Source organism: Labeo rohita, chromosome 10 (assembly GCF_022985175.1).
Source record: "Labeo rohita strain BAU-BD-2019 chromosome 10, IGBB_LRoh.1.0, whole genome shotgun sequence".
Taxonomy (NCBI): Eukaryota; Metazoa; Chordata; class Actinopteri; order Cypriniformes; family Cyprinidae; genus Labeo; species Labeo rohita.
In genome coordinates this window covers 8,753,672-8,772,162 of record NC_066878.1, presented here as the reverse complement: position 1 = coordinate 8,772,162, position 18,491 = coordinate 8,753,672, and the positions used below count along the sequence as shown (strand labels likewise).

Here is an 18,491-nt window from a genome sequence, read left to right as displayed (position 1 = left end):
CTGAGGTAATGAACTGAAAAATTGATCCAATTTTCATAATGGTTTTCAATGACCCTACAAAAGAATTTCACTTCTCCGTTATATAGCGCAATATTAAACAGTTCAGCTTTTAATGCTGACCTTACACGGCCATAAAGAATCATTTAAGATGATGGCCTGACATCAGGGAGAGCAAACTATAAAGTTCAAAAGCTGAAACATATGGCTATCTGAAATTTAATGTGTATTCATAAGGCAAACGAAGCAGAGTGTTAAAGCAGGACCGTGGCCTTTAAGGAAAATGGAAGTACACTGCTCGTATAATTTTAAAGATTTGGCATTTAAAATGAAGCACACCGCTTCTAATGTATCAAGTGTCAAGTTTTTTTAGGATCAAGTTTTTCCAGCCACGATTTGTTGTTTTTTCTGTTTGACTAGTGAAATTGGTTTGCAGGCCCAATGAGTTTATTAGTGACTTCACAGCAGGCAGAAAGGTGTTTGTTTTATAAAACCTTAAGGTGAGAAATTTAACCTCCTGCCAGTATAAAAGGTGCCCTTAAAAAGGAGTTTGTGTCGGCTCTCATTTGAAGCATGGGACACATCTGAAGGCTTTTATTGTTATCTTTTAAAAGGCCATTGTCCTCTCTCTCCAGGCCTCCATCAGCACTATAAAAATGACAGCAAGTCGACGTTACAGAGATTTAGGGCAGACGCAGCAGGCTCGGTTTGCCTTCTCTTTCCCTCTAATGAGTACAGTTTGTAGTCTCAGAGCTCCGGGCATACGAAGGCTCTGATAATGAGAGAAACAGCCGCTGGGGAAATCCCGTCTCGCGCAGTGTCATTCAGGTCTGCCTCGTGCATTCCCTGCTATGCTCTCTGAGGGCGCACTTCAAATTACTCTATTCTTTATATACTCATTGGTGGTGTTTGCTAAGGGAAGTGTCATAATTACTAGTTAGGAATTTGAATAAACCACTAAGTATTAAATTTTAGGGTATAACTTGCACCACATCATTTGTTTTACAGATATGAATAACACCTAAAATCATATGGTATGTTGAGAGTAGTATTTCTCTGAGATTGGATCTGTTTTTTTGCCTTGCACATGATAAACCAGACAAAACAAAACAAGCAAAGCAAAAACAGTGTTTATTTTGACAGCAAATTTAGATTTAGTCATAGCCTTTTGACTAAAATGCCGTTTAGTTTTAGTCAAATTTAAGCATCTGAATTGTTTTAGTTTTAATCTAGTTATTAGTTTAGTCAGTCATGAGATTTTAGTCGACTAAATTTACAGATTTAGTCAGCTAAAATCAAATGGGTTTCGTTACAGTGTAACGCATTTATTAAGCATTTCTCTAAAATGTACAAATTCATTATATATGTTTGATATTAAGGTTTTATTATGATAGACACAGATTTAACTGATGTGACATGCAAAAAACAAAACATAAATTCCAAACAAAGCAAAGCAAAACAACATAAAATGCCAAACAAAGGAGAGCAAAAGCAAAACAAAACAAAAAAGAAAACAAATTAAAAAATACAAACGCCAAACAAAGCTGAGCAAAATAAAACAAAACAGCCGAACATAGCAAAGCAAATCAAAACAAAAAATTCGAACAAAGCAAAACAAAACAACAAAAAGCAAAGCAAAACAAAAAAGCCAAAGCAGAGCAAAAACAAAACAAACCAAACCAAAAAACAAAAAAGCAAACAAAGCAACAACAAAAACAAAAGCCAAACAAAGCAGAGCAGAGCTAAAGCAAAACGAAACAAAAAATACAATAGCCAAACAAAGTTACTGTGTAATGCATTCATTAAGCATTTCTCTAAAATTTCCAAATTAATTATATATGTTTGATATTAAGGTTTCATCATGATAGACACAGATTTAACTGCTGAGACACTCAACATGCCTTTCTATTAAAATTAAATAAAAACACTTCTCATAAAGAAACAAGAACATGATCAATGAAATATCAACGGGTATTATAGGCTAATTATGCATTCTTTATAACAACTTATCACATTCTTCATTCTTTCAAGCAGACATATTTATTTTTATAAATTTAGATTAATCTTTATTAGGACTACAAGAGCAGTGAGTGATTTTCTGTCTTTCTTTTGTTGCTTGATTAACATCAATGCCACAGACAATAGAAAATAAATTAGGCTGCTGTCCTCTTAAAACCAAACGCACGGATGCAATGTACTGATACACGCCTGATATTCTCCCAATTGTTTACATTCACTTAAGTCGTAACCGAGTGTGTTTATGTGAGTACTCGTCAAAAGGAAAATTCAACATTGTGTATTTTTTTCTCCATTCATGCACAGCAAAGGAGTACTTGTGCATTGTTTGAGAGGCGCTTTGTGTGAGCATACTTCAGTGTGTGCGCTCAGGAAACCAGACCAAATTGAGTTCTCTTTTCCATCATCAGATTTATCCATATGTCTGCTCTTTTCTTACTTCCAGATATTGACATTTTTTAACGTTTTATGAGATGTGCAGCAAGCGTATGCTAGCTTATGTTCCGACGGATAGATCAATAGGCTATGATACAGTACTCATCTAACCTCCTAACCACGCAGCAGATTCGTTCTGACTGTATCTCTTTCCAATTCATCCCAGCCTAACATTTTTGTCTCATTTTTATTTGTTGATGAAAATCTCAATAGACTTCGTCATAGGTTTTGTCATTCAATATGAGTTTTATTTTGTTATAGTCTCATTTTTCTCAGTGAAAATAAAAGTTGTTGACAAAAATCATTTGTCAACTAAATTAACACTGAAGCAAAACACACACACACAAAAAAACAACAAATAAGCCAACGCTGAGAAAAAAACTAAACAAAATAAAACAAAAACAAAACAAAAAAGCCAAACAAAGCAAAAAAAAAAAAAAAAAAAACAATAAAAAAGCCAAACACAGCAGAGCAAAAGAAAAAACGAAGCAAAAAACAAAACAAAAAATACAAAAGCCAAACAAAGCTGAGCAAAACAAAGCAAAACAAAAAGTCAAACAAAAAAAAAAAAAAAAAAAAAAAAAGCCAAACAAAGCAGAGCACAAGCAAAACAAAAAATACAAAAGCCAAACAAAGCTGAGCAAAACAAAATAAAAAAGCCAAAGCAAAGCAAATCAAAACAAAACAAAAAATTCAAATCAAAACAAAACAACAAAAAAGGCAAACAAAACAGAGCAAAAACAAAACAACAAAAAAGCCAAACAAAGCATAGTAAAAACAAAGAAAAACAAAACAGAAAAAAACAAAACAACAAAAAAAAGCCAAACAAAGCAGAGCAAAAGCAAACCAAAACAAAAAAAAAAAGAAAAAGAAAAAACAAAAGCTAAACAAAGCTGAGTAAAACAAAACAAAAAAGCCAAAAAACCAAAGCAAAACAAAAACCAAAACAACAAAAAAGCCAAAGCAGAGCAAAAACAAACCAACAAAAAAATAAAGCAAAACAAGCTAAACAAAACAAAACAACAAAAAGCAACACAAAGCAGTGAAAAAGCTAAACAAAAAACAAAACAGCAAAAAGCATAAACATGGCAAAGCAAAGCAAAAACAAAAAGCAATGCAAAAAAACCAAACCAAACAAAAAACACAAAAATAAAAATAACAAAGCAAAAAGAAAAAGAAAAAGAAATCAAAACAGCCTATTCTTAAACTGGAAAATACTCACCAAAGAGTGTTTGTGTGTGTGTGTGTGTGTGTGTGTACTCACATTGCTCAAGCCTGAATACCAAACTCCAGTTTCTGTAATTAGCATCCCTCTGTCAAAGTTGCATTTAAGGTCTTCAGAGGTCATGCTTCCTCCAGACAGAAAGATGGTTAAATTGGCTGCCCCTTCATGATGCTCAAGGGATGACACACAATCTCAGCCACCCTGCAGATGCAGGAAGGTTAAAGAAAACATAATGAGTCACAACAGTGAAACCAACTTTCAAGATACTGTATATACTGTACACGTTCTTTCTATATTTCTCCTATACATTCAAGCTGGTAAGTTAACACGCATTACAAAAACCAAATGTTCTGCGAGAATAGCTCATTAAAAGTTTACCTAGATAGTAAATTGCTTGCAGACACCACGGATGGTAACTGTTAAAGTAATAGTTCACCCAAAAATGAAAATTCTGTCATTAATTACTCACCCTCATGTCGTTAAAAACCTGTAAGACCTTTGTTCGTCTTCAGAACATGAATTAAGATATTTTTAATGAAATTTGAGAGCTTTCTGACCCTTTATAGACAGCAACGATACTACCACATTCAAGGCCCAGATAGGTAGTAAGCGTTCGTGCTGCCTTAAAATGTTTAGTGAACATGAAATATTAAGTTGTACTTTGTGAAAACGTTGATATTTGAGTTGTGTTATCCTAAAAAAATTTGGGGCAGCACGAACACTTACTTTAAGTTGAAACAACTTTTTTTTTTTTTTTAAACTGGGGTAATTATTGACAGAATTTTCATTTTTGGGTGAGCCATACCTCTAACATCCCTTTAAAATGCAATTTTTATATATAAAAAATGGCTGCGAATGAAAATCCTACAGGGCTCTATGCTGAAGGCTCTGTGTGTGTCTTCTGGGAATATTTAGACCCACCTCTGAGACAGGCACTCATTAGTAAGGGCAGTGAAATGAAAGAATAGCACCTCTCTCTATCTCCTCGTCTCTTGCAATGATCATTAGTGGAGCACAAGAGAGGAGGAAAGCGGAATTGGTGCTGAGTCGTGAGTGGAGCTGTCACAATAGTGCCAAAGCAGCTCTCTGCTCTGAGACCATCTCCTGCTAAATCAGTAAGAGTGCTAAACTGGGCTGAGAGAAGACACCAGAACTCAGAGCTCAAATCATGCATTCGTTCAAAAATTATGCAGAGTTTTAGGGTTTGGCTCATATACATATTGGCTTTTTAAAGCTTTACAGCCACTAGTTCACATTCACTTTATGGAAGAAAGCAGCTGGAACATTCATCAAAGTATCTCCTTTTGTGTTCTACCAAGGAAAGCAAGAGTTTGGAACAATATAAGGCTGAATAAACAATGACCGAATTTCATTTTTGGATAAACTATCCCTTTAAGATGCAGTTGCGAGTGTTTCTGAGAGGAATGCCACCTCTATATACATGCTCTCGTGACAAACGGCGACCTTTCAGTCAAAATTAAAATGTTCCTGAAGTCTCATCCCCAAACATGTAATACAACTGCTGTCTCGAAATTTCATTTGACACGCGATTCAATGCAGTTGAACGCTGAGAAATGGACAAGCCGATCAGATTTGGTGACAGACAGATTTTTCCTCCCCTCAGTAGCTTTGATTTCATTTCACGGCGCTGAATGAAATGTGAGTCAGACGCTTGAACATCATCTATCACAATTCAGTATGTCAACGACGGCCTGACACAAATTCTCATTTGTTTGATGGCCACGAGCAAATGCATTCAATTAGTTGCAATGAATGGAAGGGCTGACTCTGTGCCGCTCACACGCTGGGCTGTCTGAGCGACAGTCTTTCACAATGGTTATCACAGAACCTTCCCTTCCTGCCCTTTTTATGTCAGGCTTTGAATCAGACATCAGCCTATTCTTTTGAAATTATTTGAGAAATATTCGCACATCAGTTCTGGCACTTTTCAAGAAGTATTTCAGGGAAAAAATCTTATTCAGTTACCACCTACAATCTGCAGGTTTAACCAATAAATGTGCCAAAATGGTAAATAAATCATATATGATAATAGAATAGAACAGAATAAAATAAAATAGAATATAGTATATATTCTATATAGTATATATTCCATCTAGAATAGAATAGAATAGAATAGAATAGAATGGAAATATTTATTAATTATTTTTAAAATCAATTCCAGCAGCCAGTCATCATGACTAGAACAAAGTAACAAAATTCAGACAAATAAAATAAATAAATAAAAATAAAATAAAATAAAATAAAATAAGCAAGATTAAAGATTTTATCTGACTGGGATGACGCATGTAGAGATTATAATATAGTAATAATTATTAATAATTATTATAATTAATAATTATAATAATATGATAATTATTAATTATTTTAAAGCCATTTCAGCAGCAAGTCTTCATGAGTAGAACAATGTAACAAAATTCAGATAAATAAAATAAAATAAAATAAGCAGGATTAAAGCTTTTATCTGACTAGGATGACACATGTAGAGATTATAATATAATATAATATAATATAATAATTTATTAATTATTTTTAAAAGCCAATCCAGCAGCAAGTCTTCATGACCAAAGTAACAAAATTCAGACAAATAAAAATTACACAATTAAGATTAACCAAGAATAATATTTAATTTTACCCTCTTCCTTCTTATTAATTTAATTAAGTCAGCAGCAAACTTTATGATGAAAAAAAAAAGAGTGACAAAAGTGCTAAAACAAGGATATTAAATTAGCACATGCTAAATAAATAAATACATTTGTTCATAGTAATTGAACAGCCTATTTCCGTTTCACACATATGGTTTCTTTTCTACACATATTCCCCAGTAAACTCTAGATGACCTAGAAGTCGTCCCTGTGGAATACCGCCATCATATCTATTATTTATGACAACGGTTGTATAAGGATGTTATTGCGGGATTTATGGAAAAAACTACGAGTTAGAATTTAGAGCATATTGTTCAGCTAAGCCATAATGTATGTGTATTAAATCTCCAGCTTTCTTTTATTCTCTGGCTTCTTCAACTCCTCACAGGTATCAGTTACACACTCACTGTGGAATTTGACTTCGAAGCAGTTCAATGGAAATGCTGACCCAAACCAGTACCCTGAGAGATGAGTAAAACAAAACTCAGCTCCATTTGAAGTCAACGCACAGAGAGCAACAGCCCTAAAAGCCTTTAACTACAGGACAAAGTGGAAATGTAGTCTCAGGGGCCGGCTGTAATCTTGAAAGAGTGATTAAGAATGTTTTGTGTCGGCGGCACTCGACGGAAAAGGCTCCTTGGTGAGTGATGCTTGGCTGAGCTCTACACGGGCCCCTAATCACACTCATCCATCTGGCCTTTCATAATTCCCTGATTTATCACAATATTGCAATAAGGTTCTTAAGCTCTCATTTTCCAGCCAAACCGAGGGCCATAATTTAATTTCTCCTCTGCGAGGAGTTCATTTACGGCATCCGGGCCGAACGTTTATCCTGTTGACAAGGGAGGAGCACATATATGCTCACCTAGCTTGAGCAGGTGCAGTTGTGGGCATGTCCCCAGTAAAAAGATCTAGATGAAAGCAGATTTACAAAACAAGCAGGATTAAAGCTTGTATCTGACTAGAATGACACATGTAGAGATACAAAATGTTATGACAGAGACAACATATGCCTACATGCATGCATTATTTAACGTCAGCGGCGCACAATCTGCTGTGTTAAGAATCACTGTTTTCTAGCTCACGTCTCACAATTCTAAAAAGCAGTACTTCATTTAAAGGAGAAGTCCACTTTCAGAACAACAATTTGCAAATAATTTACTCACCCCCTTGTAATCCAAGATGTTCATGTCTTTCGGTCTTCAGTCGTAAAGAAATTATGGTTTTTGAGGAAAGCATTTCAGGATTTTTCTCCATATAATGGACTTCACTGGTGCCCCCATTTTGAACTTCCAAAATGTAGTTTAAATGCAGCTTCAAAGGGCTCTAAATGATCCCAGCCGAGGAAGAAAGGTCTTATCTAGCGAAACAAAAATTTGTATACGTTTTAAGCACAAAAGCTTGTGTAGCACAGGCTCTGGGATGCACGTCAATGATGCTACAAATTAGTGATGGGTCGTTCTTGAACGATTCGTTCATTTTGAACGAATCTTTAATATGACTTGGGAAGAACGAGTTGTCTCGGGGAGTGATTTGTTCAGTCGCGCATGCGCAACATCCTTTAGATTCTGTACTGGAATTAGTTCACCTGTTTCAAGTCATTCGTTCATCTTATGGGGATGTCACGTGAAAAAAGATTCGTTTATTTTGCTGAACGAGACTCAAAGGTCAGAGTCGGTAAAATGATCAGAACTTCCCATCACTACTACGAATCACGTCTAAGTTCATCATCCTTGTACTCTGGCTCAAATAGGTAGAGAATGGTGAAAAACTCCATCTTATTTTCTCCTACAACTACAGAATCGTCCGACATCGTTGTACCTTTTTGTTTGTAAACAGCGTTTGACTTACTTGCACTTTCTTAGTCTTTGCGCGTTCGCTTTGTAAACACTGGGTCTGTAGTTCCGCCTACGTTCCGCATGACCTTTCGATGTTATTCAATAGTGCGTAGCGTTGTGAATGTGCATCCTAGATCCTGTGCTACACAAGCTTTTGTGCTTAAAAAGTATACAAATTTTACTTTTCCGAAAAAAATGACAGATCGTTTCACTAGATAAGACCCTTCTTCCTCGGCTGCGATCATTTAGAGCCCTTTGAAGCTGCATTTAAACTACATTTTCAAGTTCAAAATCGGGGGCACCAATGAAGTCCATTACACGGAGAAAAATCCTGAAATGCTTTCCTCAAAAACCATAATTTCTTCACGACTGAAGACAGAAAGACATGAACATCTCGGATGACAAGGGGGTGGGTAAATTAATTGTGAATCATTGTTCTGGAAGTGGAGTTCTCCTTTAAGATGGATCTGGCATCTCTGAAATGGCTAAATTGGATCACAGATAAAATAAATGTGTTTAACATCCAATCAAAAGTGCAAACAATTTGTGAAAAAACTGCTTTACTAGCTAAAATGTTTCTTGACTTTATAGCAAATTATGCCTTTGTAACGCACACTGGCATATTTCCCATCATCCATGCAATCTTCATACAAAGTTACCATTGTAATGGCTCTTCTCTCCCTACACACCGTTGGCATCCATTGGTGGGTTTAATCTCACCCTCCAGATAGCCCTCTATGGGGGATTAAATCTTAACACTGTGATAATCCCATCCGCCAACCCAAAAGCAATCACCCCTAATCTGGTGTACACACGGTACCCACTGCCACTCTAGCTGTCATTAATGTTTCCTTACTTCAGACTTTGTTTTTCTGTTTTTCAGGAAATCCTGGATAAGCCTCTCGATAAAAAAGACTCCGAGACATGTAAGACTGTGAGCGCACACACAGATTTAAGCCTGAGTGGGAGAAATAAGAGCATATTCTGTGGAAAGATATCCCCTGATATCGCACCTCAATTAGAAAGTAATCTCATCCTATCCTATTACATTTAGATGGTCAGCTTTTTGTGCTGAAATGGATTGTGGGATTGAACAGCGTGGTTTATTGTCCTCTATATACACTGTGTGAAAGAGGGTGGCACTACCAAGCCTACTTTTCAACTCAGGTCAATTATTCCATTAGGAGGCAAAGAGAACAACATCACTATGAAAGCAGATGGTGTGAATATGATGAAAAGGAGTATGAAAGACAAATACACAAATATATTAAAATCTCACTTCAACTCTCAAATTTCAACTCGCACTGATTTATTTATCCAAGTAAAATTAGAGAACAGGAGCAAAATGGCTGTTTTTTAAGCATATTTCTTATATTAACTGTATTTTGAAGCACAGTATAAAAACTTACATGAGATACATGAAACATAACTTACCAAATTAAGAGAACACTTACAGATACATCCAAGTTATTGGTGTTAATCTGGAGCCTGGTACTAATTTCCTTAATTATATGACAAACCCTAATTAACTGGCAGCGTTCCTCCAATTTTCACTGAGATTGCAAGATGGCGGGCTGCTCTAACCCTGCGACAGGAGGTTGTCCAGATGAAGGCCAAAAAGATGATCCTTTCAGCCACTGCAAGAAAAGTTGGTCATTCCATATCTGTGATATTACAGGTTGAAACTAACTCATTAAAGAGCAGGTCATATAGTATTTTAAAGTGTCCTAATATTGCATTGGAGTCCCCTACACTGTAAAAAAAAACAATTTGTTGAGTAAACTTAAAATAATGTTACCTGGCTGCCTTAAAATTTTAGGTTCAGTAAACTCAAATAAGTTTAGTCAACTTGAAATGTTCATTTGTACTAAGTGACAACTCCAATTTGAGTTGATTCAACGTCAAATTTTAAGGCAGCTGGGTAACTTACCCAGTTTTTAAGTTTAATAAACCAAATTTTTGGTTAAGTCAACTCAAATATCAGTTGTCAGATACTTAGATGTCACTACATCTTAACATTTCAGCTTGACTAAACTTATTTGAGTTGACTGAACTTAAAATTTTGAGGCAGCAGGGTAACAAATTATTTTAAGTTGACTCAACAAATTGCGTTGTTTTTTTACAGTGTACAACAGGTTTAAATGCATCTAAGGTCAGAAAACATTGTAATTTTCTCAGAATATACATTTAACATTAGAGTCATTTCTCAATGATTTTGAAACAATTCGTTTGAAGCAGTTCTGCCTGTAAATCCCTCCCTTCCATAAGCCTACTCTTCTCTGATTGGTCAGATGGTCAAGTCTGTTGTGATTGGTACAGAGAGGAGTACTCGAGCAACCCAGTGTTGCAAAGTCCGCAGTTTTCTGTGGAATTAGACTACTTTAACACTGTTGCTGCGGGTTGTTTTTCATGTCCGTGGGTTGAAGTAACCCCAATAACATGATATTTAGCCTCTGAAATGTGAATTTTACCAGGGGAATCCCTCCAAAAAACCTAAAGCTGCACTAGTTATACATCACATATTAGCACAAAAACCTTGATATTTTGAGCACTTAGTTGAGAATGTACACAATGTTTTCAGTTGTACTGACAGGTTGTGGTTCAGAGACGCTTGCTGGATCCAAATAAAGAAGGTACGGAGTTATCTGTCATGGACAAACGTTTAGTGAATCCGGCATTAAACTCTCCAACATTAGAGAAGCGGTGGAAAAATGACAATCACACAACAAAAATTTTTAATTGTATTGCTATGGTAATGGAAAAAAATAATTACTGATTCTTTCCATCATCTTTCAGCAATGTTAACAGAACAAACTTGCTTTCACAGCGTGGAACTCAGGGACTTCTTGACATGATGTAAACACACTAACTAGCAGAAGTGTTTGTGGGCAGGTCAGACTATTCGTATTTAGCGGACAGGCAGGGATTATGCTAATATGTTACCTAATGATGTAGATTAGTAACAGGCAGAAGATATGAAAATATGACGACTCGTTAAGGCGATTCAGAATCGATTCTTTTGAGAGAATATCTTTATCACGCACTTTTTTGATTAACAACTTTGCAGACTGTTTACATTTAAGGACAGCTACGTTACAAACTGCAAAGATGATATTTTTTCGAAAACCCATATGACCTGCTCTCTAAAGTCGGTTCAACACTGCAGCTGGAATTGCAAGTTATTTCTAGATTGTTCTCTAATTTTGATCTCCACTGTATATATTATTAATTGAATTCTTTCATAAATGTTCTTCCTGACCCCATAAAGTATATACTATCCACTCTGTTTATTTCTACAGTATTCAGAGAATGTAGCTAAAATGCAACTGAGATTTTTACAAGCGGCTGATGAATTAGCTTCATCTCTGCTTCTCCCCCACACAAACTGTGCTGCATTGCAATTAACTGGACAGAACTATTTAAATATTTGTGTAATATCCTCAGGAGGTATATTCATTCTGTTTAGACAGAACAGTTTGCAAACCAAATAAAAAAATACATCCAAAAACCAGGAGGGAAAAAAAAAAAACACAAAATGACTGACAGAAGAGAACTGAACAGTTGCCGTTTTGAAATCAACTCTCCAAGGCTTATGAAACTGGTAAATATTTGCTAGAATAATGGATGAGAGGATTTTTCTCAGTTCACACACAGACCCAAGGGATTGATGATACTCTTACACTGAGAACATCCAAAATTTGTTGCGATGTCTTAAACAAAATGGCTTGGGTAAAAATGGATGGGTTTCAGAAAATCACTGCTCAGGGAGGGACCAGCAGTGCTATCCAGTTTGGCTAACGAACATGAGAAGTATCTGTTGCTGATTTAAACAAACATAAATCTTCTCTGACTCGCTCTGTACTATCGGACATAAAACACCTGTCTGGAAGACGCTGCAGAAAGATCCTATTGTGTAGTCTAGTCACGCTAGGAGGGTCACACTGGGTCAATCGGCTGAGAGATGAGCGCTGGAGAGGGTCAAATGAGAGTGGAGTTTCTGGCTAAACCAGGAAGTCCAAGAGCTGGTGCCTTGACCTCCAGACTATCATGGGAAAGCCATCAAAGCACTGCAGTCTAAACCCTATGACAGATCCACCAGTTTTGATTTCTAAATACAAAAACGTATAAACACACACCAGAAAAGAGATCCAAACAAAAAACCATGAGTCATTTGTAATTATCTGGATTTCAGCAAGTCAGATAACATTTAAAAAACAGCAAACATGACATTTAGTACCACCATATCTTTGTTAAACTAATTGTTTAAACATTACAACGATAAATACAAAAGGTTCCCATTTTTTTTTCTTTTAGATTGGGGCTATAATGACAAGCATTATCATTAAACACATGCAAGCACAGCAGGAACAGAACAACCTATTGTAGCATGGGAGGTGTGCACTATATATCCATGTCTTCTTAAAAATATGAGATGGAACCCGTCATTAAGGTAATTATGTGGTGTCTAATATTCGCTGATTGTTAAAGAGAAGAAAAGGCCCCGGCACTTATGTGGGGTTAATTAAGCTGAAGATAAGCATCGACTGTCAGGTTGTGATTTACACACACACACACATATTCACACATGCACACAACTCCACAGCAGTTAATTAGAGCTCATAAATGCTTCATAAGTCATGGCCGACAGATAACTGATGGGCATTAATGGAGTCCTTAGTGGGGGATTTAACCTTTAGTTGTTTTACACTGGTCAGAACACACACAAAGCGGACGAGCGGCGGAACGCGGGGGTTAAAACCTTAATCTATAAAACACAAAGAGAAGCCAATTTAGCAGTGAAAGAGCAAGAGCAGAAAGGAGGGCTCTGAGCTAAATTGTATCTAAAGGAAGGCTGAGATAATGGAGGAGATATTATTTTCCCCTTAGTGTTATCAGCATGATTCAGTATAAATTATTTACCATGGCTGTACATGTCTCTCCCTCTAAAACGCTGTGTCATACATATAGTCACTGCGACGGGCAGACGGAGCCAGCAACTCTGAATATGCTGCTGAATGAGTTTGACAAGAAAATTTCTTAGATATCTGATGTGGACAACTCTGGGTCTTGGTAGAGAAAGAGAGGAAAGGAAGGGAGATGTAAGAGACAAAATGACAAAGAAAGAAAAAGGAAGGAATGAGCATAGATAGTAATTACTGAAAAACGAACACAATAGGATGGAAAGCTATAGAGATGGATGGAGTAAGAAAGGTAGTAGTAGTAGTAGTAGGAAGGGAAAGAAATCAAGGAATAAATGAATGAAATGAAGAGGGGAAAAAAGGAAATGATCCATCCATAAGGTTAAAAAAAAGACTAAAAATGAGGGGAGAGTGGAGAAAAGAAGGGCTGGACAGAAGAAAAGGAAGAGGGAAAGAAACAGTAAAGAAGAAGGGATGGATAGATGGATGGACGGATAGATGAAAAGGGATGGATGTATGCATGAAAAGGGATAGATGAAAGGATGGATGGAGTAGGAAAGAAAGATTCACAAATTAAAGCGAAAAAGGACAGAAGAATGGCACAATGTAGAGAAATGAAAGAAGGAACAAAGAAAATTAAGACGCAAAGAAAAAGTAAAGAAGGGATGGATGTTTGAAAAGGGATGGACTTTGGATAGATGGATGGATGGATGAAAAAGTAATGGACATTTGGATGGATAGATGGATGAATGGATGAGTAGGAAAGAAAGATTTGAAAAATAAAGGGAGAAAGGATAGAAAAATGCCATAAGGTAGCGATAACAAAGGAAGGATGGTGCAACAAATGAGGAAAGAAGAGAAGTAATAGGGAGGGAAAGAAAGGAAGGAATAAATGTAAGTAATGAAGTTTAAATAGATAAAAATGAGGGAAGTGGAGAAAAGAAGGAACAAGGGATGAACAAGAAAAGGCTGGAAAGAAGAAAAGAAAGACAGGAATAAAGAGTAAAGATGGATGGATGGATGGATGGATGAAAAAGGATGGATGTTTGGATAAATGGATGGATAGATGGAGTAGGAAAGAAAGACTCAAAAAACAAAGAGAAAGGACAGAAGAATGGCATAATGTAGAGAAAAGAAAGAAGAAACAACGGTAATCAAGATGCAAAGAAAAAGTAAGGGTGGGAGGGATGGATGGATGAAAAGGGATAGATTTTTGAATGGATAGATAGATGGATAAAAAGGGATGTACATTTGTATGTATGGATGGATGGATGGATGGATGAATGAAAAGGGATAGACATTTGGATGGACAGATGGACGATGAGTAGGAAAGAAAGATTTAAAAAATAAATGGAGACAGGATAGAAAAATGCCATAATGTAGAGAAAACAAAGGAAGGACGGTGCAAAATATGAGGAAAGAAGAGGAGTAGTAGGTAGGAAAAGAAAGGAAGGAATAAATGAAAGAAATTAAGGGAAAGAAAGGAAACCACCCTTCCTAATATGAAAAAAAGGATAAAAATGAGGGGAGTGGAGAAAAGAAGAAAGAAGATAAACAAGAAAAGGCTGGAAAGAAGAAAAAAGACGGAAAGAAAAAGAATGGACAGATGGATGGATAAAAGAGATGGTTGAATGAAGTAAGAAGAAAGACAAGAAAGAGAGGGAGGACATAAAGTATAGAAAAGAAAGGAAGGATGTTGCAATAAAGAAGGAACGAAGGAAAGCTGTAGCAAGGGACAGGAAGGAAGGAATAAATTAAAAGAAATAAAGGGGAAGAAAAGAAATAATCCTTCCTAAGATTTAAAAAGAATAAAGGGAATGAAGTAGGGGAAGGGATGGATGGATGGATTAATGGATGCAAGAAAAAGTAAGGATAGTGTAATGAATGAAGAAAGGAAGTAAAGCAGGAAGAAATGAAAGATGCAAAAAAAGGAAGGATAGAAATAGAAAGGAAAACATCTGACTATAAATTGGTCAAATCATCTTAAGCAAAACAGTGTTAAAAACTGTCAATGGAAAAAGCAATTGAGAATCCAGCAGAAACCCAGTTTGTGTGAGAGAGCAGCACTGCTTCAGTCCTCCATCCAGCAATTACTGTACATCTTTTGTCCATTATTCTATAGCACTGATCTTTCAGCGATGGCAGCTCAATGTGTTCCTCTGATGGGTATGAGTCACACCTGATCCCATTCACACAGATTCAAAGACAGTCTCAGCTGAATAAATCTCTGGATGACGGGGGAGACGACGGCTTGAATAATGAACTGTTGGGTTAAGTGTGTCAGCTAAAAGATACTACAGCACACAGAGAAAACAAAATAAATATATAGTAAAAACAACTCAGATTTTGTTTACAACTCAGCCATTCTGTTTAACAAAAACATGACCTCTGTTTTTCAACCTTCAGTCAATCAACTTTCAACACAAGTCAAATGTTTTTCATATTCCACATCCTTAGTCCTTCTGACAACTCCTTTGACTGCCACCATCCATCTGGCTTTTACAACACCTTGTGCACTATTAATATGTCCAGGGATAAAATGTGTTCCTGTGTGTAAATCAGAGAGTCAGAAGAACGGAGTTGTCACAGTACACTGTTACATAAACACATCAGTATTTCCATCAGATTTATCAATAAAACATGTCTCTTCTTGTCAAGTGCACATTTGGCTCAAAAAAAGCAATTTTCACCACCTCAACCTGAAGAAGACAAACCAGGCATGAGTCACAAACAGGCTGATCCTCCTCTGTAAGGAAATTGTCTCCTACTGTACACCTTTTCACATCAATCTACACTCCAGACACCATAATGACAAAGCAAAAACAGAACTGTCACAACTTAGTGGAGTGTTGCAGTGATGTTTGTCCTTCTGAAGGTTTCTCCTATCTGCATATGATCATGGAGCTCAACTAGAGTGACCATCAGGTTCTTGGTCACCACTCTAACCAAAGCCATTCTCCATCAATTGCTCAGTTTGGCCAGGAGGCCACCTCTAGAAAGAGTTTTTTCTATTATAGATAATGTAACAGACCTTCAATGTAGCAGAATTTTTTCTGAACTCTTCCCCAGATGTGTGGCTTGATGCAATCCTGTTTCTGAGATCTACAGGCAGTTATTTTGACCTTAGGGCTTTGTTCTGCTCTGATATGCATTTTCAGCTGTTAGACCTTTTATTAAGACGTGTGTGCCTTTCCAAATCATACCCATTCAATTGAATTTGCCACAGGTTAACTTCATTTGAAGTGTAGTAACATCTAAAAGCAATATGAATGCTCCTGAGCTAAATTTCAATTGTCCCAGATGAGGGTATGAAAACTTATGCAATGGAATCATTTACATTTTTTATTTTTAATAAATTTGCAAAGTTGTTAACAACCTGTTTTTTGCTTTGCCATTATGGTGTATGGAGTGTATATTGATGTGGGGAAAAAAGTAATTTAAAGCAGCTTAACATAAACCTGCAACATCACAAAATATGAACAAATTAAGGAGTATGAATACTTTCGCAAGGCACTGTATATCTTCATTTTTATTTCATTGCAGGAAATGAGCCTATTGATCTAACAGCCCTGTAATTTGATGATGTTAACTACTCCCTTGAGTGTAATTAATAAGGTCTGGATACAAACCTGTCATAGGATGATATCGGGTATAATGTATAGACAAGTGTATGAACACATTTGGCTTTATTTACAGTCATGAAGCTAAGCAAAATACTTACCCATCACATACATGATATTCCCATTAACTTCTAGCTAATTCAAGCTTGTTTTATCTTTTTTAAACCCACTTGGAAGTTTGCCAAGGCTCTGAACCCCAATGCATTATGGACTACTGACTATTTTATTGATATCCTTACTACCTTTCTGGGCCTTGAACGTGTCAGTTGCATTGCTGTCTAAGCAGGGTCAGAAAGCTCTCAGATTTCATCAAAAATATCTTAATTTGTGTTCCAAAAATGAACGAAGGTCTTTCAGGTTTGGAACGACACAAGAGTGAATAATTAATAACAGAATTTTCATTTTTGGATGAACTATCACTTTAAGACACTGCATATATGTTTATTAATTATGTAGGTGTTTTTAAGTTTTAATAATCTTGTGAGGACCTTTGGTCTCCTCACACATGTTCTGTGAGCTCATTCTCCATTTCTTCTACTAAAAACCTTCAGCTCTCAACATTACATTATACAGAAACATCAACTTTTGATTTTGTACTGGTGAGAGTGAGATCTTAGATGAAAAACAGGCTTTTAGATTACAGGTCAGACCTTTTTAAACTCGCTTAGATAAACTCCTGCAGAGAATACAGAACCTCAGTGTGCTTTAGAGCAACACACACACACCGCTGTTCATGAGCACCTTCACCACAGGGACTTTAAAGCAAGCTCAAAGAGCCAGAGCACAAAGCACAAGATGAAATAGTCGAAAGCTCTCTCAGAAGGCCGGGCATGAGAGTCACACACACATATGTGTACGTGTACTGTTCACACTAAACCGAACAATACCGGAGGGTCTGTGTGATTCCCGTTTGAGTTGAGGTCTTTCTGTTCTTACCACATTATGGCCACGTTCACACAGCAGCAGAATACGGTTGTCAATACCGTATTTGAGCCCTTAATACGGTTAAGTTCACAGACAGTACGGTTATTTACGGGTGTGACAACAGTATTCTATAACTATACTCACACTCGTTCATTTTCAGGACTCAAAACCGCATTCTTGGAACACACGCACTGTGTGAACGGAACAGGACTGGACAACTAGTTGTTCATCACGTTATTTAATGCGAGAGAGCCGCTCTGCCACACAAATACACATCTACCGTGTGCTGCGTGCTGTAATTTGTGGTTTCGGTTACTTACAGTGCCGGAGAAATGGGCTGCGTGTCATCTGAAAGTTTTAGCCTATATCCAGTCTCCACCGGAGTCGCTCCCTCCTGTCAGTTTTGTATTCTGTGCGGCTCAAATGCTCTTCTCTCTACTCAAATTTAAAAGCTACTGTCGGTTAATGATGATTTGATGGATGAACTCGTGGCTCGACTGGACTCCTGTCAGGTCAGAAAGTGGTAATACTTTCAGTTTTACGAAAGTCGCCATCTTTGACATTGCCTTCATCTCTGTTGCTATGTTTACTCATAAGGAATACAGGCTTGACTCCTGTTGCACGTTCAGACAAACAATATTCGAAAAATGACTGCTTGTGGGAATACGCAAAAAGGAGATAAAAAAGTATAAAAGAAACAGGGAAATCCATCTTGCCATCTTATCTTGTCTCTCACAGGCTGAAGTCAGGGCATTCTGTCATCTTTCTTTTAGGCCCAGGACGCATTTCCCAACCCAGCATCCTGCGAAGAAAGAAAGAAAAACAGGCATTGCATCCAATTAGACATGCTGAAT

At 36.7% G+C, this 18,491-nt stretch overlaps 1 protein-coding gene across 1 annotated transcript in view; it reads right to left on the bottom strand.

Annotated features, from left to right (window-relative positions):
• The window catches only part of auts2a (activator of transcription and developmental regulator AUTS2 a), a 466,844-nt gene extending 448,869 nt beyond the window's left edge, over window positions 1–17,975 (bottom strand). The window contains exon 1 of the mRNA XM_051120205.1: window positions 17,958–17,975. The gene's annotated coding sequence lies outside the window, so the exon portion shown is untranslated. The remainder of the gene's footprint in view (window positions 1–17,957) is intronic.
• Window positions 17,976–18,491: the final 516 nt, after the last annotated feature.